The sequence below is a fragment of the Meriones unguiculatus genome, chromosome 2 (assembly GCF_030254825.1).
Source record: "Meriones unguiculatus strain TT.TT164.6M chromosome 2, Bangor_MerUng_6.1, whole genome shotgun sequence".
Lineage (NCBI taxonomy): Eukaryota > Metazoa > Chordata > Mammalia > Rodentia > Muridae > Meriones > Meriones unguiculatus.
Window position 1 is genome coordinate 190,781,472 of NC_083350.1, and position 22,039 is coordinate 190,803,510.

The following is a 22,039-nucleotide window of genomic DNA, read 5'->3' on the forward strand; positions in this document are numbered from 1 at the left end:
CAAGATTGTGTCTACTCAGGAGACATTGTAAGAATTGAACAGGATAAAAAAAAAAAAAAAAAAAAAATGACTTGAAAGTTTTGGAGTGCCAGGCCCTGGCCCCAGCATTCTAACGGTAATTTTTTAAATAATCCAATCTTAGAAATCCTGTGAAGTAGTGGGTACTATATTATCTCTGTTTTATGAATGAGGAAGCTAATTTTAGGTCACATAGCCAGTAAGGGTCTGGGGATTTGAAACTGTAGAAAAGGCTCAGAGCCTGGGCTTATAACTATGCATTGTTTCAGTAAGTGCTTGAAAGCAGTCTGTGCTTGCTTTCAGCATTACTCTGTGAATGTTTGCTGAGCATATGCTCAGCACTGTGGGATTGGTCAACACAGGAAATAGCAGGCAGGATTTGGGCTCTTAAGTTGTTGATTATATAGTTGGAAGGAGACATGATCAGTAGTGGGGAAGTAATTTGAAATAAAGTGGTGCAGTATGAACTCAACTCAGTAAAAGTATTATTGGGGAAGCTGGACTAGTTAGGCAAGCTTATTGCAATTGGTCCTGTTTGAACTCAGCCTTAGGAAAACCGTGCTGAAGGGCTATGTGGACTATCTGGAGGCCTGGGGATTGGAAAAGTTAGAATTTCGAATTCAGTCACTTGTTGTTCAATACATTTTCATTGGTGTATACTTAGACAGCACTTTAATCATCCACGGACTGTACTTCTAATGGTAGTTCTGTAAGACATTATCATCCAGTGATGGGCGGCCATCTTAGTTTGTCTGAGTACACTATGATGTCCAAACAGTCATTAAGTCAGCTAACACCTTCTTGGGATGTGTCCCTGCGTTGGGCACTGCTCGGTGGAAACAGACCTAAGGGGCCTGCTCAGCTGCCATTGCCTCTCCTCTGTCCATCCAGATTTGTCTTCTAGATATTACGTTTGCAGACTGGCATTTCCAAGCTGAAGTACTGTTATTTCTGTACTGTGGTTGGGCCCTTGTCATTTAAAAAAAAATCATTATAATGTGATTTGTGCCTGGATAAAATGATTGTATGTTCCAGTCTCTGGGAAAGAAGTAGAGTCTGCTGGATCACTCATTTCTTCTGTTACTCCCCAACACACCCTACATTTGAACAACACTTTAGAACTAACACTGTACTCTAAATTCTCAGACCCATGTATACCATATTTAAGCCTCTCTGTTACCCAATAATAAACTTAGTCAAATTGTATGCTCTGGAGCAAATACTTATTATTCATGTTAATCTATGGAAGGTACTATAAGCCCACCTCCCGGAACCAATAATTTTTGTCTTAATACCCTTTTCATTGTTCTCCTCAAAATAAAATTTGATTCAATAGAAAAGGGTGTGCATGTATGCATGTGTGTCATAGCAACATTTGCTGGAAGTAGAAGAAACTGTTCTACTGTCTTCCCACAAAATGGCCTTGGATCCTCCCCCAGTAAAAGGCAGCATCTGATTTCCTCTCTATGTGGGTAGACTAGCTCTGCAGTAGGCAAGGCTACTGGAGTGTTCTCTTGGTTTGCAGCCTGCCTGTTCCACCTGTAGTCAGGTAGGCACAATCTGAGTTTGTTGCTGGGGATTATTTTAGGCTAGGTAAATTTGTTCTACAAACAGTACGCTGGAGGGCATGGTGAGGATCAGAGAGAACCAGAGTGGATCTTTTGCTGATGGAACTGAAATGAGAGCTCCAGGAATCTGGCTACTAGAGAAATTGATTCAATTTTCCGTGGTTGGCATTCTGTCAATATCCCAATCAGATATGTGTTTAAATTGGAAAAACCCATTAAGGATAAATAACCATGCAGCATTAGCACAAGAAAGGACCTGTAATAATCCCATCCCAGCCTCTCACCAAAGGGGTGATAAACTAAGGAACAGAGAAGAAAGGATGGGATGAGTTCATTCAGACTGTCAACTGGCAGTTTTTCTTAATCCCCTTCTTGTCTGGAGAAGAAAGTAGCAGTGTTACCGCACCACTTTATTGTCAGAACTAAATGATACCTATTTCATAATAATAGTTGTTACTTACCATTTTCTTCTGCCTTTTCATGGGCATAAAAGACAAGCAGAGTTGGTCTAGAGCACAGACAGCTCACTGAGCCCAACCCCCTTGTTTCCAGGGTTTGCTCCTTTACTCCTGTGACAGCCTCAGTGATTTCCTCCCCTTTGGCTGAGTCTGCCTCAACCACCCCAGGCAGATTTTAGATCTTCTGAAAATTGGTTTGATTGTGATATCAACTCGCAGAGCTGGTAAATAGCAGGATTGTTACCAACACCCCAGTGTCCTGATCTCCAGGTGCTATCTAGAGGTACTGTTCTTTTAATTAAAAGTAATTGTTTGCTGGAGGATACACAACAAAAACAAATTAGTTTGGATTAAACATGATGGGCAGGAGTGAACCATCTATTTCAGAGATCTGTAAGATGGGCATATCTGTGTTGTATAACTCAATTCATGTATTTTGTTTTGCAAGACAGGTTGTAATTGCTTTGGCAGCAGCGAACTAATTATGTTTGTCTTCAGGCCCTATAACAAGAATAGCAAGCAGCCTTTTATAAAAAGTATTGCTATATGCCATGTATCATCTGGATGCTTGTTAATTATGCCAGTCTTGTTTGTTTTGAGACAGCATAGCCTTGGGTGGTCTAGAACTCATTGTTTAGACAAGCCTAGCATCAGACTCTCAAAGATCCACCTGCCTCTGCCTCATGGATTCTGGGATTAAAGGTGTGCACCACCACACCTGCCTATGCCAGTTTTTCAGACAACTCTGCATGATGGTTAGTATTTATAGATAAGAAAACAATATGCAGAAAGTAAATTATTTGCCTTAAGTCTCAGATATCAAAGGTAAAACTAGGACACAAACACATTCTGTCTTAACTCCACAAGCCACTACACTTTGCTCCTTGATCATAATTTGAATTCCCAGACTTGGCTCAGACAGTGAGCTTTATGTGAGGAATATGTAACAAATGAAGTAGAGCCCATGGGAGCTAGGGAGATATCATTCAGTGGGTAAAGCACAGGGAGGAGGACTGGAGATCTGATTCCCCAGCACCCACATGAATGTCAGCTAGATGTGGGAGTCCTCCTGAAATCCCAGAGTGGAAGAGGCAGGAACAGTGAATCCATGAACCAAGATGGTTAACTAGACTAACCAAATCATCAAGCCCTTGTTCTAGTGAGAGGCCCTGTCTCAATATATATTAGGTGGGGGACAATTAAGGAAAACATTGATGTCAGCCTCTGGCCTCCACCCCCCGCCCCATACATACACACACAAGAAACCCCATAATGATATTTAATATCTTTGTGCTAATGTTACTTTTTAAAGATTTGTTTATTTTTATTTTATGTGCATTAGTGTTTTGTCTGATGGATGTCTTTGCACAGTGTGTGTAGTGCCCACAGAAGCCAGAAGAGATCTTCTGGAACTGGTGTTACAAACAATTATGAGCTGTGATGTAGGTGATGGAAATCAAACCTGGATCTTTTGAAAAAAGCAGCCAGTTCTCTTAACTGCTGAGCCATCTTGCTGCTCCCTTGTGTGCTAATAAAAATAAAGAAAGAAAACGAAAAGAGAGGAAAAAAAAAAAAGAAAAGTGAAGTGTGAGTCTGTACTAATAAAAACTGGTAGGCTAGTGTAGGGTTGGATTGAGAGTAAAGAAATATATGAAATGGCCCAGAGCAATCCTGATTTTTTTGTTTGTTTGTTTTGATGATATTTTAAGCATCTAGACTGCATCCATAAATTGGATATTCTGAATAATTCTTTGATAAACATGGATGAGCAGGTAGCTCTAAGCTTTACTGACTTACATACCTTTACAATGTTCTAGAAGAGGTATGATACCCAGGGGGTAGCTCAACTTTCATCAACTCAAGCAGCCATATTTGGTCCCCACAGTGGCTGCTTTAGTTTCAACTCATACTAGAAATGTGTATAGGCTCTCGCTTAACTCTACACCTGCTCATTAATTTTTCTTTTTTTTTTCAGTTATGTTATAGTTTTATTTTTCTTCTTTTAGGAATTTATATAATACATTTAATCAGATCCACCCCCTTCTGAGCCTCTCCCAGATCCATCCTCATTCCATACCAATCCAAATACATGAATTCGTTTTACCCCCATCTCTGTCTCTCATTAGTAAAGAACAGGCTTCTAAGAGATAGCAACCAAACACAACAAAATCTAATACAATAACATACAATAAAAATCATCCCATCAAGGCTGTGTCGACAAGACAACCCTACAAAAGGAAAAGAGCCCCAAGGGCAGGCACAAGAATCAGAGACCCACTCATTCACATACTCAGGAGTCCAATAAAAATACTAAGCTGAAAGCTATAATATATATGAAGAGGACCTGGTGCAGACTGTAGGAAGGCCCTATGCTTGCTGCTTCAGTCTCTTAAGTTCATATGACCCTTGCTCAATTGATTTAGAGGGCCATATTCTCCTGGTGTCCTTTCTGCCTCCTCTTCCTCTGGGTTCACTGAGTTCTGGGGGTGGGAGTGATTTGATGGAGATATCCCATTTAGAGCTATAGGTTCCAAGGACTCTCTCTTCTCGTAGTGTCTACCTGTGAGTCTCTGCATTTGTTCCCATCTGATGCAGGAGGAAGCTTCTTTCATTATAACTGAATAAGGCACTGATCTATGAGTAGAGCATAATATCATTAGAAGTCATTGTATTGATCCTTTTTTTTTTTTTCCTCCCAACCAGTAGTGTTTGGCTTTACCCTAGGTCTCTGGGCTCTCTAGTCTCTGGTCCTTGGTTACCTAAGCAGTGTCAGCTATGGGTTCCATCTCATGGAGTGGGCTCTAAGTCAAATCAGATGTTGGTTGGCATCTCCCACAAGTTCTGCACCATTATTGCTCTCGCATATCTTGAAGGCAGGGCAGGTTATAGGTCAAAGGTTTTGTGGCTGGGTTGATGTTTATGTTTCTTTTTTGGTAGTCTGCAGAATATCTTTCCACACCAAAGACACTAGAACATAGAGGTCTTTTCCATGCAGGCACCAGCTTGACTTCTCCATGTTCAGTGAGTTGTGTGGGTATTGTCCTCAACAGTGGGACTTGCTGTCCATTTGCAGAAAGAACCCATCGACCTAGCAATAGCCTGGGGTTGTTTGGGGATTTCCGTGGGACCCTCTTAGCCAGCAACTCATTTGAATGCAGCCCAATTCTGGTACTGAAAGCCTTGTTTGTGACAAGAGAGAGCCATTGGAACGCCATATTCTCCATTATTAGGAGACCTCATAGGATCACCTTCATATAGTTTAGGAAGTTTCTACTATACTAGATTTCCGTATCATCCCCCAAATGCCCTCACTCCTAGCTGTCTCTTCTGCATTTCCTTCCTCAGCCCTATCTCCTATCTCCCTCCCTCCCTAACCCTCCCATTCCTCTCCTCACTAACTTCCAGTCCACCTGTAAAATCTCTTTCACCCTCCCCGGGAGATCCATGTGTGCCCCACCCACAGTTTCTTCCTCTATACATAACCCCTTTGGGTCTACAGATTGTAAGTTGGCTATCATTTATTTAATGACTGATATACACATGTAAGTGAAAACAGATTTACCTTTCTCAGTCTGCTTACCTCACCTAAGATGATTTGTTTTCTAGTTCCATCCGCCTGCAAATTACATGATCTCATTGTTTTTAACAGTTGAATAATACTCCATTGTATAAATATACTACATTTTCTTTATCCATTCTTCTGTTGAGGGACACCTAGGTTGTTTCCAGTTTCTGGCTATTATGAATAAATTTCTTATGAACATGGTTGAGCAAGTGTCTTTGTCTTATTATGAAGTGCCTTTTGAGTGTATGCCCAAGGGAGGTATAGCTGGGTCTGGAGGTAGATCAATTCCCAACTTTCTGAGGAACTATCATATTGATTTCCATCATAATTGAACAAGATTACACTCCCACCAGCAGTGACTATGTAGTCTCCTTATTCTACAACTTCACCAACATGAGCTGTCACTTGGGTTTTTTGATAGTAGCCATTCTGACAGATGTAAAATGGACGCTGAGAGTAGTTTTATTTTGTATCTCCCCAATGGCTAAGGAAAGATGTTGAACATTTCTTTAAGTGTTCCTCAGCCATTGAGTTTCCTCTATTGAGAAGTTTCTGTTTGGATTTGTACCCCATCTTTTAGTTGGATTATTTGGTTTTTTGATATCTAATTTCTTGAGTTCTTTATATATTTTGGATGTGGAGTTGGTAAAAATCTTTTCCTATTCCGTAGACTGTCACTTTGTCCAAATGATGGTATCCTTTGCCTTATAGAAGCTTTTCAGTTTATTAATTTCAGTCTTTTAATTGCTGATCTTAGTGCCAGCACTATCCATGTTCTTGTTCACTGTGCCAATGAGTTCAATACTGTTCCCCAGTTTCTCTTCTGATGGGTTCAGTGTATTTGGTTTTGTACTTGAATTTTGCATTTGTTGAAGATTCTGTCTTTTTTCCAGTGTGTATTTCTGGGTTCTTTATCAAAAATTAGGTGTTCATTGGTGTGTGGATTTCTGTCTGGATCTTCATTTCAATTCCATTGATCATGTCTGTTTTTCTGCCAGTACCATACTGTTTTTATTACTATAGCTCTGTAGTACAACTTGAAATCAGGAAGGGGGTGGTGCTCCAACAGTTCTTTTATTATTCAGGACTGTTCTAGCTATCCTGATTTTTATTGTGCTGATTGTTGTTTGTTTGTTTTTGTTTTGTTTTATGTTTTCTTGTAAAGTTGAGAATTGTCCTTCAAGAACTGTGCAGAATTGTGCTGGAATTTTGATGAAGTTTGTATCATATCTGTAGATTGCTATTGGCCATTTTTACTATGTCAATCCTACCGATCCATGAGCATGGGAGTTCTTTCCATCTTCTGGTCTCTTCAGTTTCTTTCTTTAAAGACTTGAAGTTTTTTTCATACAAGCCTTTAACTTTCTTGGTTAGTTACCTTGTTTTTTTTGTTTTTGGTCTTTTTTTTTTTTCTTTTTTTTTTTTTTCCCCCAGAGCTGAGGACTGAACCCAGGGCCTTGTGCTTGCTAGGCAAGCGCTCTACCACTGAGCTAAATCCCCACCCCCAGCTTTCTTGGTTAGAGTTACTCCAAGATATTTTACATTATTTGAAGCTTTTGTGAAAGGTGTTGTTTCCCTGGTTTCTTTCTCAGGCCATTTGTCATTTGTATACAGGAGGGCTCCTGATTCTTGTGAGTTAATTTTATATCCAGCCACTTTGCTGAAGGTCCCTGGTGGGATGTTTAGGGTCACTTATATACTATCATATCAGCTGCAAATAAAGATACTTTGACTTTTTCCTTTCTAGTTTGTATTCCCTTGATCTCCTTTGGTTGTCTTGCTGCTCCAGCTAAGACTTCAAGTACTATATTGTATTGAATAGGTATGGACAGACTGGACAACCTTGTCTTGTTCCTGATTTTGGTGGAATTTCTTTGAGTTTCTCTCTATGTAATTTGATGCTGGCTATTGGCTTGCCACAAACCGCCTTTATTATGTTTAGGCATGGTCCTTGTATCTAATTTCTCCAGGATTTTATCTTGAAGGAATGTTGGATTTTGTTAAGAGCCTTTTCTGCATCTAATGAGATGATCATGTTTTTTTTTTCTTTCAATTTGTTTATATGGTGTATTACATTTATTGATTTTTGCATATTGAACCATCCCTGCATCTTTAGGATGAAACCTACTTGATCATGGTGGATGATCTTTTTGATGTGTTCTTGGCTTCAGTTTGCAAATATTTCATTGAATATTTTTGCATCTATATTCATAATGGAAATTGATTTGAAATTCTCTTTCTTGTTGAGTTTTTGTGTGGTTAAATATCTTGGTAACTGTGGCCTTATAGAATGAATTGGGTGGTTTGATAAGGTGCAGGGAATTATTTTAATTTTCTTGTACCTATTGAGACTTGCTTTGTATTTGAGTCTGTGGTCAGTTTTGGAGAAATTTCCATGAGGTTTCAGGATAACAGTGAAACCCTGCCTCCTGGGGAAGAAATCCTGGATCTTTGAGCTGTGATTCTTCCTAGCTAGAGAGTGAAGATGCTACAGCATCTTCAGACAGACAGCCTAGGGAATTATGGAACCAAGGTTGGGAGCCGACACTTAGGAATGGAGATAGGCTAGGGGTCTGAAAGGGATGGAATCCACAGGAGGGAGGAGAGCAGAGTGTCCAACCAGGTTCAGCTTACTTGGAATGGAGGAAACAGTGAAGAGAGGTCACCTCAGAGAGTCTGCTAATAGCACTGGGGATGAGACTGGTACATTGGATCTAGAAGAACAGAAGTAGAAGAAAAATCTACAGTCAGCTACGTGCTTCCTTGGCAGGAGTGGTCTGTGGAGTACCTGCTGGAGTTAGGGGCTGGGATAAAGCAATAAGTGAGGAGAATGGACTTACGAGGGTAAGGTCTGTGGGATTCACTGGAGATGTGGGCAAGGGGAAGGCTGCAGCTGGTATTCTGTTGCAGAGGCAGGGATTTGGAGGACAAGAGGGAGTGGTGAAGATGTTTATTGAGCTTATCTGTTTCCCTGGTCTACTCAGCTGGTATGTTCACCAGGAAATGTCTGCTAGTGTTGGAGGCTGAGATACTAGTTTGAGTTGGATGAAGGATGGTTGGAGGAGAGACGATCTTTGTGATCCGGGGATGGTGTCAGAGAGGAATGGGAGACCATGGCAGATTTTCTGTTACAGAGCTAGGGAGAGGGGAGGTTGTGGTCTGGAGAAGAAGAGGTTAGACCTGTCTGTTACTCTGGCAGGCTAGTTGCTGGGATAAAACAACTAGTGGGGGGAGGGAGATTGGAAGGTGGAGATCTGTGAGATCCACAGGAGATGGGAACGGGGGGGGGGGGGCAGGGAAGGCTGCAGAGCTGGGGATGAGACTGGGATTTGGATCTGGGAGGAACAGGGAAAAGAGAAAAACTGCAGGTGACCTACCAGGTTTTCTGGCAAGGGAGGCCTGTGGGCAACGTGGGGTTTGACTTTGATTGCCAGGAGTGGAAGTTGACCTTCAGGACATCTTGGACCAATCAACACAGAAGTGAATCTATATGGGGCGTAGCTACAGTGGTGGAGTTCTGTGGAAGATGCATGGCAGAACTACCTGCTACGGATTGTAGGAAACAAGCGAACTGGAAGAGAGGCCCTCCCTTCCTGCAGTCTCAGGGCTAGAGGCTCTGGTTGCAGAACTGGAAGAGAGGCTCTCCCTTCCTGCAGTCTCAGGGCTAGAGGCTCTGGTTGCAGAACTGGAAGAGAGGCTCTCCCTTCCTGCAGTCTCAGGGCTAGAGGCTCTGGTTGCAGAACTGGAAGAGAGGCTCTCCCTTCCTGCAGTCTCAGGGCTAGAGGCTCTGGTTGCAGAACTGGAAGAGAGGCTCTCCCTTCCTGCAGTCTCAGGGCTAGAGGCTCTGGTTGCAGAACTGGAAGAGAGGCTCTCCCTTCCTGCAGTCTCAGGGCTAGAGGCTCTGGTTGCAGAACTGGAAGAGAGGCCCTCCCTTCCTGCAGTCTCAGGGCTAGAGGCTCTGGTTGCAGAACTGGAAGAGAGGCCCTCCCTTCCTGCAGTCTCAGGGCTAGAGGCTCTGGTTGCAGAACTGGAAGAGAGGCCCTCCCTTCCTGCAGTCTCAGGGCTAGAGGCTCTGGTTGCAGAACTGGAAGAGAGGCCCTCCCTTCCTGCAGTCTCAGGGCTAGAGGCTCTGGTTGCAGAACTGGAAGAGAGGCCCTCCCTTCCTGCAGTCTCAGGGCTAGAGGCTCTGGTTGCAGAACTGGAAGAGAGGCTCTCCCTTCCTGCAGTCTCAGGGCTAGAGGCTCTGGTTGCAGAACTGGAAGAGAGGCTCTCCCTTCCTGCAGTCTCAGGGCTAGAGGCTCTGGTTGCAGAACTGGAAGAGAGGCTCTCCCTTCCTGCAGTCTCAGGGCTAGAGGCTCTGGTTGCAGAACTGGAAGAGAGGCTCTCCCTTCCTGCAGTCTCAGGGCTAGAGGCTCTGGTTGCAGAACTGGAAGAGAGGCTCTCCCTTCCTGCAGTCTCAGGGCTAGAGGCTCTGGTTGCAGAACTGGAAGAGAGGCTCTCCCTTCCTGCAGTCTCAGGGCTAGAGGCTCTGGTTGCAGAACTGGAAGAGAGGCTCTCCCTTCCTGCAGTCTCAGGGCTAGAGGCTCTGGTTGCAGAACTGGAAGAGAGGCTCTCCCTTCCTGCAGTCTCAGGGCTAGAGGCTCTGGTTGCAGAACTGGAAGAGAGGCTCTCCCTTCCTGCAGTCTCAGGGCTAGAGGCTCTGGTTGCAGAAAAAGGGCAGAGCATGGTTCACCTGTGGCCAGAGTTGGCTAGACCAGTGCTGTTCAGTAGAAACGGAATGGAAGCACTGTGTGGTTTTAATTTTGATGGTATGCGTTTCATTTAACCCATTAATTCAAAAATGCTGCTATTTCAGTATAAAAGGTTATTGAGCCCACTGGTGGTAGTGGCACTTTAATCCGAGTACACAGGAGGCAGGAACAGGAGGATCTCTGAGTTTGAGGCCAGCCTGGTCTACAGAGCGAGTTCTAGTATGGCTAGGGCTACACAGAGGAACCTTGTCCTGGGCGGGGGGGGGGGGATATTTTTGAGACTGTTTATTTTTTTAAACTAAATCATTGAAATCTGCTGTATATTTTATTTTTACAGCCTATTTTAGTGTGGACCCGGTACGGTTTGCCGGGTACTCTTTAGATCTTGCTATTCAGTGCAAGGCAAGGCCAGAAAATGCACCCAACATCAGCTCCCAGCAGCCTGCCTTTAGTCCATTCTCACTTGTCTTTATGCCATATTCTCATTGCTAGTGCCCTCCTTCAGCTGTATGGCCTCTGCCCTGCTCAGTGTCTGGGCCTCTGGTGTTTTCTCTTCAGGACACTAGTAGTCAGGCTCACCTTTTAAAAGCCTTATCTGATCTGACTAGATATGTGCTGGGCCCTTTAAGTAAAATCCAGAACCCTTAAATATACAGATTGTGTGGTGATGGTAGTGGTGGTGATGGTGTGTGTGTGTGTGTGTGTGTGTGTGTGTGTGTGTGTGACCTGTCCTGTCCTGATGTCAGTCTGCTTCTTAACATTGCTGTGTTGCTTTCTAATTTGCAGGGCCTTTGGCATACTGGCTCTCCATTCTCACAGCTGCCCTGTGAGTTAGATAGGGCATAGCAAGTGAGCTGTTTATCTACATTATTTAGGTGGAGAAACAGACTTGAGGAACTTAATAAGAGGGTTTCTAAGATTCTCTAATAAATAGCAGAACCAATGGAAACTCATGGCTTTGGAGAATCTTTTCAGTTGTGTCTCTTGCTAGATTCTTTTCCTTCTCTCTTTGTATTGCACTGACATTGACAGCTCACCGGGGTTGCTGTGTCTTTTAGTTTTTTCTGTGTCTCTATATGTTATTTCTTCCCCCTGTGTATCTTTCCACAACACACAGCCACTGTCCGAATCTTAACCTCTCCTAAATACTTTGGGTAAAATCCAGCTCCTTACACATGCCAACCATTCCTCGGCTCTAATTGGTAGTTTCCAGTACACTTTAACGTGCATTTGCATTTTTAGCAGATGCTTCACTGATTAGTGCATGGGACTGAATTCTTTTCTAGTGGAAGACAGACACATTTAGCCATCCTTACAATGGTTCAAATTACCACCCTTCTATAAGTCCATGAAGGCCTTTCTATTTTACTTAGTCTTTTTTAAAACCATGAAATTGTGAATTCAGTTCTAATTTATATGCATGGATAAGGCCACCTAAAGCCAGACATGCTTTTGTGACCTTGATGTCGAAGATTCTGTTGCCTGAATTTGTATCTAGTACAAATATTTCCTATGTTATGTGTTCTAGGGCCACAGTATGCTCCACAAGACATGACAGTTTTTGAAGAGTAGATGTTAATCTAAAAGCACTCAAATAACAGTTTAGTTAATGTTGAGGTTGGCACCATAGAGGGAAGGTTCAGGGAAATCCAGTGTAGCTTCCCTGGAATAGACCTGAAGCTGAACCCTAAAGAATGAGGGGGTCTCAGAGAGTTAAAACCTGGTGGTCAAGGGGACTGTGGCCAGAGTTATGACAACCTACACACCATGTTCAAGACTTAGAGCTTCAATCAAAAACAAGAAACCCCTGTAATTAATATATAAACAATAAAAATTTAATTAAAAAACAAACCTCTGGGCCTGGCTTAGTGCTGTAAGCCTTTTGTCCCAGCACTCAGGAGGCAGAGGCAGGCAGATCTCTGTGAGTTTGAGGCCAGCCTGGTCTACAGAGCAAGTCCAGGACAGAGTTACACAGTGAGGCCTATCTCAAGAAACCAAAAAGCAGGGAATCCCTGAAGGGCGCTGAATGTTCTGACTCATTTCTTTAAAGAATAACTGTGAAGAACAGGCACTAGCTCCTGCAGGCGTTGAAGCTGAGAGCAGGTGGAAGGAGGCCAGATCTCCTATAGTGACGTGAAAGGCGCCTTATGCCATCACAGAGGCCACGCTCTGGAGGTGGGTGTCTGAGATGCTGGGCAGTCATGTCAGCAGGGCTCAATTCAGTTAGAAATCGAGACACTTGGATTTCTGGCATGGACCTGCACAGCACTGCATGCTGAGGAGAAAGCATGTGGCCAGAAGCTGTGCTAGGCTGAGGCTAAGGACATTGGCTTCGGGTTTTAACATTCTAGCATTAAGGGGTTGCTGAAGGTGATTTGGCCTTTCTTCATAGCCTTTGAGAAAGCTGGCATACCACATTTTTGTCGTTGAGAATCAGATGTGGAGGGGCCAGGTGATTTGCCTGAGACTGCACAGCCAGGGAAGAACTGAACCTGGATTTGGGATTGTGTTTGAACTATACAGCTCTGGGGCTGGAAGGATATTGTTGCTGTGTTCTCTGGGGAGGAATGTGTATATATGGAGGGTGTGTGTGCCTGTGCATGCTTATATAAAGGCCAGAGGTAAACCTCTGGTGGCACCATCTGTTGTTATCTATTTTAGTTTGGGGATAGGCCCACTGACTGGCTAGACTGGGTGGCCACTGAGCCCTGGTTATCCCAGCTGTGCCTCTGAACACTTAGATTATAGGTGCACATTGCCATGCATGGGTTTTTACATGAGTGTTGGGGACCTGAGTACTCTGAGTCACTACTCCAGCCCCTAAAGTTGTATTTTTAAAACCATATCCCATGGTTCTGCACTCTGGTATTGACAACCTAACCAACCCTCGGCCTGTGGTCAGGACGGCCTAGGGATCTTGGTCACCTTTCCACTTACAGTACACTTGTTCATTCTAGTCCTGTTTCTCTGACCACTGACAATTGTCAAGCACAGATCACTGTGTGATCCTGGGAGGAGGGAAAAAATAAACCATAGTGAAAACATTTGTGTAGGATTTTCAAAGCACTATGCCAATATCACCTCTCTCATGGTCCTCACATCAGTTCTGGAAAAAAGTCATGTATTGTGCTTCTTTAAGTGTACTTGGAGTGGGTACCCACTCTGCACATGGCCCTGTGTTGGGACTTGCCCAGTAGTACAAGAATATTCTCTTTAACTCTTCATAGTACAGGTACATGCAGGCGAAGGAGGTTCTGTTGCTGGCCTCAGACCACAAGAAAGCGCCTGCCCAAAGGCAGAGTCCTTGGGAAGTTAGGGTACCGGAAGCCTGCTTAAAGTTTTACCCTGTGGGATATGAGAAAGGAATAGGTCAGAGGCACCTGGGTCAGAAAGAGGAGGAAGATAGAAGATTTCAGTGAGTTACATTACAGATACTGTGACGGGGAAAAGCAGTGTGTCAAATATTACCAAACAGCAAAGGAAAATATTTAATCTTACTTGCTTAGTTTTACAAGAAGAAACAGAATAGATTCCCCTAACAAAAGGCAATGTTGACAAAGATTAATTCGGGAGGAGTTACGGGAGAGGAGAGTGACACATCTAAATATATCTTAACATATTTAAGTTTTAAAAATATAGATATTGGACATATAAAAAAATTAAATCAGATTGTGAAAGTACACCCTAAAATTAAGTGCACATAAAAATGCAAATGTGTCAAGTTTAGTGACATAAGAAGAAATTTAAAGACCGGAGAGAAAACTCAACAGTTAAGAGCACTGTCTGCTCTTCCAGAGGACCTGGATTTATTCCCAGTACCCACATGGTGGCTCACAGCCATCTGCAACTCCAGTTCCAGGGCTCCGTCGCCATGCCTGGTCTCTGTAGGCACTGCATGAATGTGGTAGACAGGCATACACTGGCCAAACACCCACACACATGCATTTTAAAAACTTCAGGAGATAGGGCGTGGCGTGGCACTTAGTGTACGACAGGCAGAGGCAGGTGGATCTCTGTGAGTTCTGAGACATCCAGGGCTACAAAAGAAGAGCTTGTCTCAATAATAATAATAATAATAATAACAACAACAACATGCAAATTCGTGAAGCATTTCATACTGTTCAGTCTCACTGGATGTATTAACCACAGTTAAGGGCAGGCCCCATGCAGAACAGTAAATGGACAGCTCAAAATGACCTCAGTAATATCTTTATAGACTTTTTGTCTCATACTGCTTTGTTTGGGCTTTGTTTTGTATTTTTCACATTTTTTATTCTGGTCTGTTTATTTTATCTTTGTTTTTGAGAGAGGAAGATGTGAAATTGGGTGAGTGGGGAGGGAGGATCTGGGAAGAGTTATGGGAAAGAAACGATCAGAATATATTATATGAAAAAAATTTATTTACAATAAATACACATATGCACATGTATGTATGCAAGTGGATAGAATGATAACCAGCTAATGGTGACTATATGAAGCACCTAGGATCACCCCCACTTTAAAAAAAGAGAGAGACAGTCTCACTATGTAGGCATGTACTATCATTATCATCTTCTAGAATAGTTTATACACACACACATATACATATACACATACATACATGCATATACCCTCACCTTTTTTTGAGTATGAAATAGTGATAGTTCATTTTATATATCTGACATTAAAACTATCTTCGAATCTAGTATGGTAGAGCACTCTTGTAATCCCAGGACTCTGGAAGATGAAGCAGAGTTTAAGACTAGTGTGGGCTATATCATGGGACACTTACTTTAAAAGATAGTAAATTAGGAGCTGGAGAGATAGTTCTGCAGTTGAGAACACTCTTGAGGCTGCTCTTCCAGAGATCCTGAGTTCAATTCTCAGCAACCACATGGTGGCTCACAACCATCTGTAATGACATCTAATGCCCTCTTCTGTAATGTAGGCATATATGCAAATAGAGTGCTCATATGTATAAATAAATAGATCTTTAGAAAAAAGATAGTAAAGTAGGCCAGACATGGTGACACATGCTTTTAATTCCAGCACTGGGATGCAGAGGCAGGCAGATCTCTGTGATGCTGAGTTCGAGGACAGCCAGGTCTACAGAGCAAGTTCCAGGACAGCCAGGGCTGTTGTTACACAGAGAAACACTGTCTTGAAAATCCAACAAACAGAAAAAAAAAAAAAAAAAAGGTTGACTGGTAAGAACTCTGATCAAAACTGGGTGCAGTGCAACACACTTATAATCCCAGCGCTTGGGTAATCATAGGCAGGTGGATCTCTGTGTATAGTACGCATTTTATATATAGTACGCAGTTGTGAGTTTGAGGCAGCCTTGTCTAGAAAGTGAGACCAGAACAGCCAAGGCCACACAGAGAAACCCTGTTTTGCAAAACAAAACAAAACCTTTTATATTCACCGTTATAGGCAGCTGTGAGCCTTCCAGCTTAGATGCTGTGCACTGAACTCAGGTCCTTTGGGCGAGCAGTAAACTGCTGTACCCCAGTCTCCAATGCAAACACACACAATCCTAGGATGTGCCCATGGAAATAGGGGACAACTTTTAGGAGTCGGCTGTGACCCTCACCTTATTGAGGGAGGGAAGGTCCGTCTCCGTCGTGTTTCTGTGGCACAGTGCCACACTCTAGGCTAGCTGAAACTCCTGTCTTTCACCTCCTTCTTCTGATAGGAATGCTGGGATGTACTATTGCAGCTGGCTTTTCATGTGGGCTCCAGTATTGAACTTAAAAGTGGCAGGCACTTTTACCTACTGAGCCATTTCATTTCCTTGCACCTAGCCCCTCTGCATTTTAAAGCATATACAACAGCAACAACAAAGCATTATAATCCCAGTACCCTGGAGGCAGGACTGGGTTCAAGGCCAGTCTAGTCTGCATAACGAGTTCCAGGGCAGCTGGAACTACACACTCAGATCCTGTCTCGATAGATAGATAGATAGATAGATAGATAGATAGATAGATAGATAGATAGATAGATAGATAAGGTTATTTGGGGGGGGGGCATCAACCCTATGTCCAAAACTAGAAGAAACATCTTTCTTGTCTTGATGGCTTTTCAGTACGCATACCTATGACATCCTGGGCAGCCATTTCATAAGTGTTCTTAAAGTGATTGTGAAAGAGCCTCTTTTTTGTATGATTGTTTTTGGCGGGCAGGAGGAGGGTTCTGGGTCAAATGAACCATTTTCACAAGTCACCCTAGACTGCTTACAGGAAGAAAAGGCAACATTTTAAGCATTTTTTTAAATGATGTGAAGAGTTTTCTGGTGCAGTTCAGTGGTACAGCTATGGGCTAGCTCTAAGGGACACCGAGGGGCCAGAGAATAATAAACTGTAATGTGTGACTTTACAGAAAGAAACAAAGGATGTGGTTACTTGTTAGCAGCTTAAACAAGAGTGATGGCAGTGTCCCATTCAGGGAGCAGTGGTGGCTACATCAGGCAACGCACAGCTTTCTATAACCAAGCTCCAGGGAGTCTGATGCCCTCGTCTGGCCTCCACAGTCACCTGCACACACATGGCAGAGCACAGACAACACACTAACACATAACAAAGTTAGAGAACAGAATTCTCAAAACACACAGCAGATTTCAAGTATAGTAGATTTTTACCTCTGAGAAATCTCAGGCAGTCTGCTCTGGCGTCACTGTGTAGGGCAAGCTCTACAACATCACTTACAGCGTTTCAGAATACTCAGCCTGGGTGGACACAGTGGCATGTTCCTGTAGTCATAGTTCTTGGCAGGATAAGGTAAAAGGATAACTGATTTGAGCCTAACCTGGGATAAACAGTGAGTTCCAGGTCAGTTTGGGGTACAGAGTGAGATTCTGTCCTAAGCAAACAAAAACACTTAATCTGATCTTAATCACGAGGAGACATCAGGCATTTACCAATTGTGGGCCATTCAGTCAATAAGACTGTCAGCTTGAACCGCTGGAATACTGTGTGGGGATGGAGAGACAGCTCAGGCAGTAAAATGCGTACTATACAAATGTGAAGACCTGAACGCAGAGCCACAGCAACCATGTGAAAAGCTGGAACTGAGCCAAGCGGTGGTGATGCACACCTCTAATCCCGGCACTGTGGAGGCATCCGCAGGTAGATCTCTGTGAGTTCGAGACCAGCTTGGTCTAGAAAGTGAGTCCGGGACAGCCAGGGCCATACAGAAGAACCCTGTCTCCAAAAGTGGAAGAAAAAAAAAAGCTGGAATTGATTGAGAGTATCTATAATCCCAGCTCTGAGAAAGCAGAGACATTGGAATCCCTGGAGTTCACTGGCCAGACAGCCTAGCTGAATTGTTGAACCCAAGTTCAATAAGAAACTCTATCTCAAAAATAAGAGGGAGAGTAACTGAGGTAGATACCTAACGTTTACCTCTGATCTCCATACACTTGTACAAACACATATACACACATACATACACATACAACATATACATGAAAAAATATCATTGTTATAAGTGATCAGTGGGCAGAGGGCTCAGTAGGTAGAGAAGGAGAGGGAGTGTATCTTTAGGTATGTTTATTAATGTGTGTGTATGTATGTAAATATTTATGTTAAGAGCTTTGGTTTAATCCTGAACTGAGGCAGTTAAGAGGCAGCTGTAAAGAACAATAACATATGGTTGGGGAAGCTTGACCACTACTGTATATTAGGTAATAGTCTCCGACTTGCTGATAACACAGTTCATATAGAAGTCTCGAGGTACTTAGTATACACTAAAGTAGTTAGAGGTAAAATGTCATGATGTCTCTGCAGTTTTTTTAATTAAATTTTTATTTTTTATATTAATTACAGTTTGTTTACTTTATATCCCAGCTGTAGCCCCCTCCCTCATTCCCTCCCAGTCCTACTCGTCTCTACAGTTTTTCTAGTGAGAGGAATGTGTAATGTAGAAGAGAAGCAGATATGGGCTGAGGAGGTGACTCAGCTGCTGTGCATGCATGGGGACGTGAGTGGGGTTGCCAGGGCCCATGGAAAATCCAGTTCTGCAGTACAAAGGACCTGCTGGCTAACCAGCCCTGTCACACTGGTAAGCTCCAGGTTCTGCAGAGATCCTTTCTCTAAGAACAAGGTGGAGAGCAACAGAAGGTATCTGATGTCAGCCTCTCTACACCCCCAACCCCACTCACTCATGCACACGCACACCACAGGTTGATCTCTACCTGCACCCCAGATAAATAATAAAAATAAAGGGAAGAGCTGGTTGGTGGTAGTAGTCCATGTCTTTAATCCTAACACTTGAGAGACAGAAGCAGGCAGGTTTAAGTTCAAGGCCAGGCTGGTCTACAGAGTGAATTCCAGGACAGCCAGTGCTACACAGAGAAGCCCTGTCTCTGGAAAAAAATAATAAATAAATAAAAAATAGGGGGAGTAGAAAGGAGCGGGGGTGGGGATAGGACACAAATTTAACAATAAGTGGATCTAGATCAGTGGTTCTCAACTTTCCTAGTGCTACAACCCTTTCATACATGTTGTGGTAACCTACAACCATAAAATTATTTCATCTTCTTCAGAACTTCAATCCTGCTACTGTTAAGAACCATAAATATCTGATATGCAAGATACCTGACAGCTTATATGCAGCCCCTATGAAAGGGTTATTCTACCCCCAAAGGGGTTGTGACCCACAGATTGAGAACTGCTGATAAAGAGTGTCACTCACCCTCCTGCTCCTTCAGCTTTAATGCTGTTTGAAATTATTCAAACTCAAATATGGACCAAGGTAACTTGTGGAGAGCAGAAGGGGTGTAAGTGATTTGGCCACTATCTTTAAAAAGGAGCATGATGGAGAATGGGTAGAGGCCATCACAAGTTAGAGGCAGAAGTAAACACAGTGTTTCTTAGGATCTGTTAGAAGTAGAGAAGGGGTCTAAAGTTTAAGATCCCCCTGAGGAAAGGCATTTGCACATATAATTGTGTAGGTAGTAAAAAGGCTGAGGAACCATGTGTTCTTGAAGGACCTAGGGAATGATGTGGCAGAGTAAGAGTCAAATGAGCTAATTTTAGTTTGTAGCAGGCATTTGTTGGTAGCTCATTGGTTTGTTCAGAAATCCAGGCTTGAGGCAGTGTCCCTACTGAAGTGCCAGGTGTCACTGAAAAAATTAAGAAAGGATAATCTCTAGTGTTAGAAATAGGAGTTCCAGAAGACTTGGAGAGCTCAATTGGTAAGGCTCCTGGCCCTGAGTCTGAGAAATAGGGGTTCCAGCTGAAGTTTCTGGACAAGGCAAACTTTGCTCTTGATCAAGAGTGTGTTGAGGGAGGAGCAGACACAGAGACAGAGAGTGCATTTGTTACAACAGAAAAAGGTACTAACAGGCCTATAAATCTCTAGCTGGATAATTTTTGTCAGAAAACTATCTCAAGAAAGTGCATGCTTGAGGGGAAATCTTTACTCTCCAGGTTGAAACTAAATGGAACCTGAACTTTGGTGGTACATTTTGGTGGAGAAAAGAACCACAAAAAAAATTTTTTTTTCTTCTGACTACCTCAATCTCATGTCAAACAACTTTATTCTCTCCTTTGTTTCCTCCCTAGTCTTTCCTATTTTAACCTAATAAGGTCTTCCTTCCAAGTGTGTAATCAAACTTGAAACCAAGATCATCCAAAAGTTTGTTCCCTCTCTCCACCTACCAGGCCTACCTAACATGGGTATTTCTTCTTTCTTCAATTAATTGTTCATTTTTTTTCCTTCTTTAAGCTCTTAGTTTTTGGAGGTTTTTTGTTTTGTTTTGTTTTTAAAGCATCTGTTTACATGGTATAAGCCAGGACACAGTGAAACCACCAAATCAGACCGCTCTATGGGTAGAAAGGTTTATTAGGGATCAGACTGCCAAAGGCTATCTATGGTGGAAAAGCAAGTGGATATTTTTTAAGACATTCAGCAGGATGAGGTCTTTGAACTGATACAGGCTATTCAGATTGACACTAGATCCCCTTGTCTGAAGTAGTTGATGTTTGAGGTAGGATTAAGGAAGGTTCCTGGTAGTTTGGGGGAAGTTCCTGGTAAGCAGAAACCCATAGTTAGGCCTCTGTGGAACTAATAACAATCTTGTTTACCTGGTGAGAGCCCTTCTATTTAGGGTAGTGCTCTCATCACTACTGGTAGGGGAAGGGAGAGGAGGAATATCTAACATGTGACATCTGCTTGTGCCTCATCGGGCCTGCCCTGACCTATGGCTTGTTTGTCTTGTTTGTAGTAGAACCTATAGTGGCTGGTCATGGTTAGCTGATCTTTGTCCATGCCCCCAGAAGTCTTCTTCAGTGAATAATGTACACTTGCTTTCAGTTCTGTAACCCTATTCATTGCCACAGCTCAAATGCAATCCAGCCCAGCTTGAACTCAGTGAGAGCCTTGATGTATGCAAGGTTATAGGCTCATTCCCCACCTCTCAAAGACAGAACAGTGTTTTCAAGTTCAAATGAAACCTTCTGAGTTTTAATGGGGATATACAAATCCAGTTTCCTTCCAGGTCAAGAAGAACAAGGTAAGAGGATGTCTGGGTGTACCAAGGTAAAAATGGACGTTCTCTGAAAGTGTGTGAGTAGGAATTCAGACCCAGTTTGGGATTGAGAGAAGGATGTTGTGAGTACACTAAGAGAGCAGTAAAGCAGTGAGAACCAAACAGTCTTGACAATCCCTTTTTGAAAGGCCCTTCCTGACAGAGAGCTTCTGGTCCCTGGGGTTTGGGCCAAAACTTCAAGTTTTCCTCATCCAGTTGTCTGTATCCCTATTCCCTTGGCAGTCTCTGGAGCAATGGTGTTCAATAATATTCCCTGTTAGAAAAATGTAAGATACTGGGTCCTGTAGAACAGTTCACCAGACATCAGGCCAAACTTCCTGTTCAGCATTATGGGTAATGGCCTAGCTAGAAATTACTGCTGAGTACAGGACAAGAACTTTAAATAGACAAATTGATGAATTTGCATTATAATAAGCACATCACTGTATCAACTCCAGCCCTGCTTGGTCCTTAGCTCTACTGGGGTTTTTCTTTTGAACTAACCATCTCCAGTGTCTTGTCTGGTTTGTGTTGTTTTGTTTTCTTTCTCTTTTGTCCTCTCCTGCATCATTCTCTCCTAGATCCTAGATTGTTGTTTATTTGTTTGTTTGTTTATGTCTTCCTTTCTCTGACCCAAAGATCAGCCAGTAAAAAAGCAGTCTTAGCTATTCAGGTAAGAGGGATTCCTCTGGAGAAGAAAAGAGCCCTTTGGTATTTCTGAATGTGTGTAGGGAGTGGTAGTGGTGGTGATGTTGATGAGGTTGGTTGGTTGGGGAGTAGGGATTTTGTTTTTGAGACTACAGTCTCACAGTATAGCCCAGGCCAGTCTAAAAAATGTTATATATAGCCCAGACTGCCTTGAGCTCAGCAGTCTTCCTACCTCAGCCTTTCAAAGGTCAGGATTACAGTTGTCGGCCACTTAATCTGGCTCTTGTGAATAATTAGTATCTTCACACAGTTTAGAATTAAGCACAAAAAAGAATGTAATGAGAGATCTCCAGTCCTGTGCCTATTTTAGCCAACCACTTTCCCACCTCAGATACAACCAGTGTTGTTTCTTTTGTACTCAGCAAAGATATGGTAGATGCTTGCATATTATATTTATAAATATTTATTAAATATGCAAACATACCATTTTCCTTTTTATCTACTGCTTTGAATGTTCACATAAC

At 42.8% G+C, this 22,039-nt stretch overlaps 1 protein-coding gene across 18 annotated transcripts in view; it reads left to right on the forward strand.

Moving 5' to 3' along the window:
• The window catches only part of Arhgef11 (Rho guanine nucleotide exchange factor 11), a 113,546-nt gene that overhangs the window by 31,147 nt on the left and 60,360 nt on the right, over positions 1-22,039 (forward strand). The window lies entirely within an intron of this gene.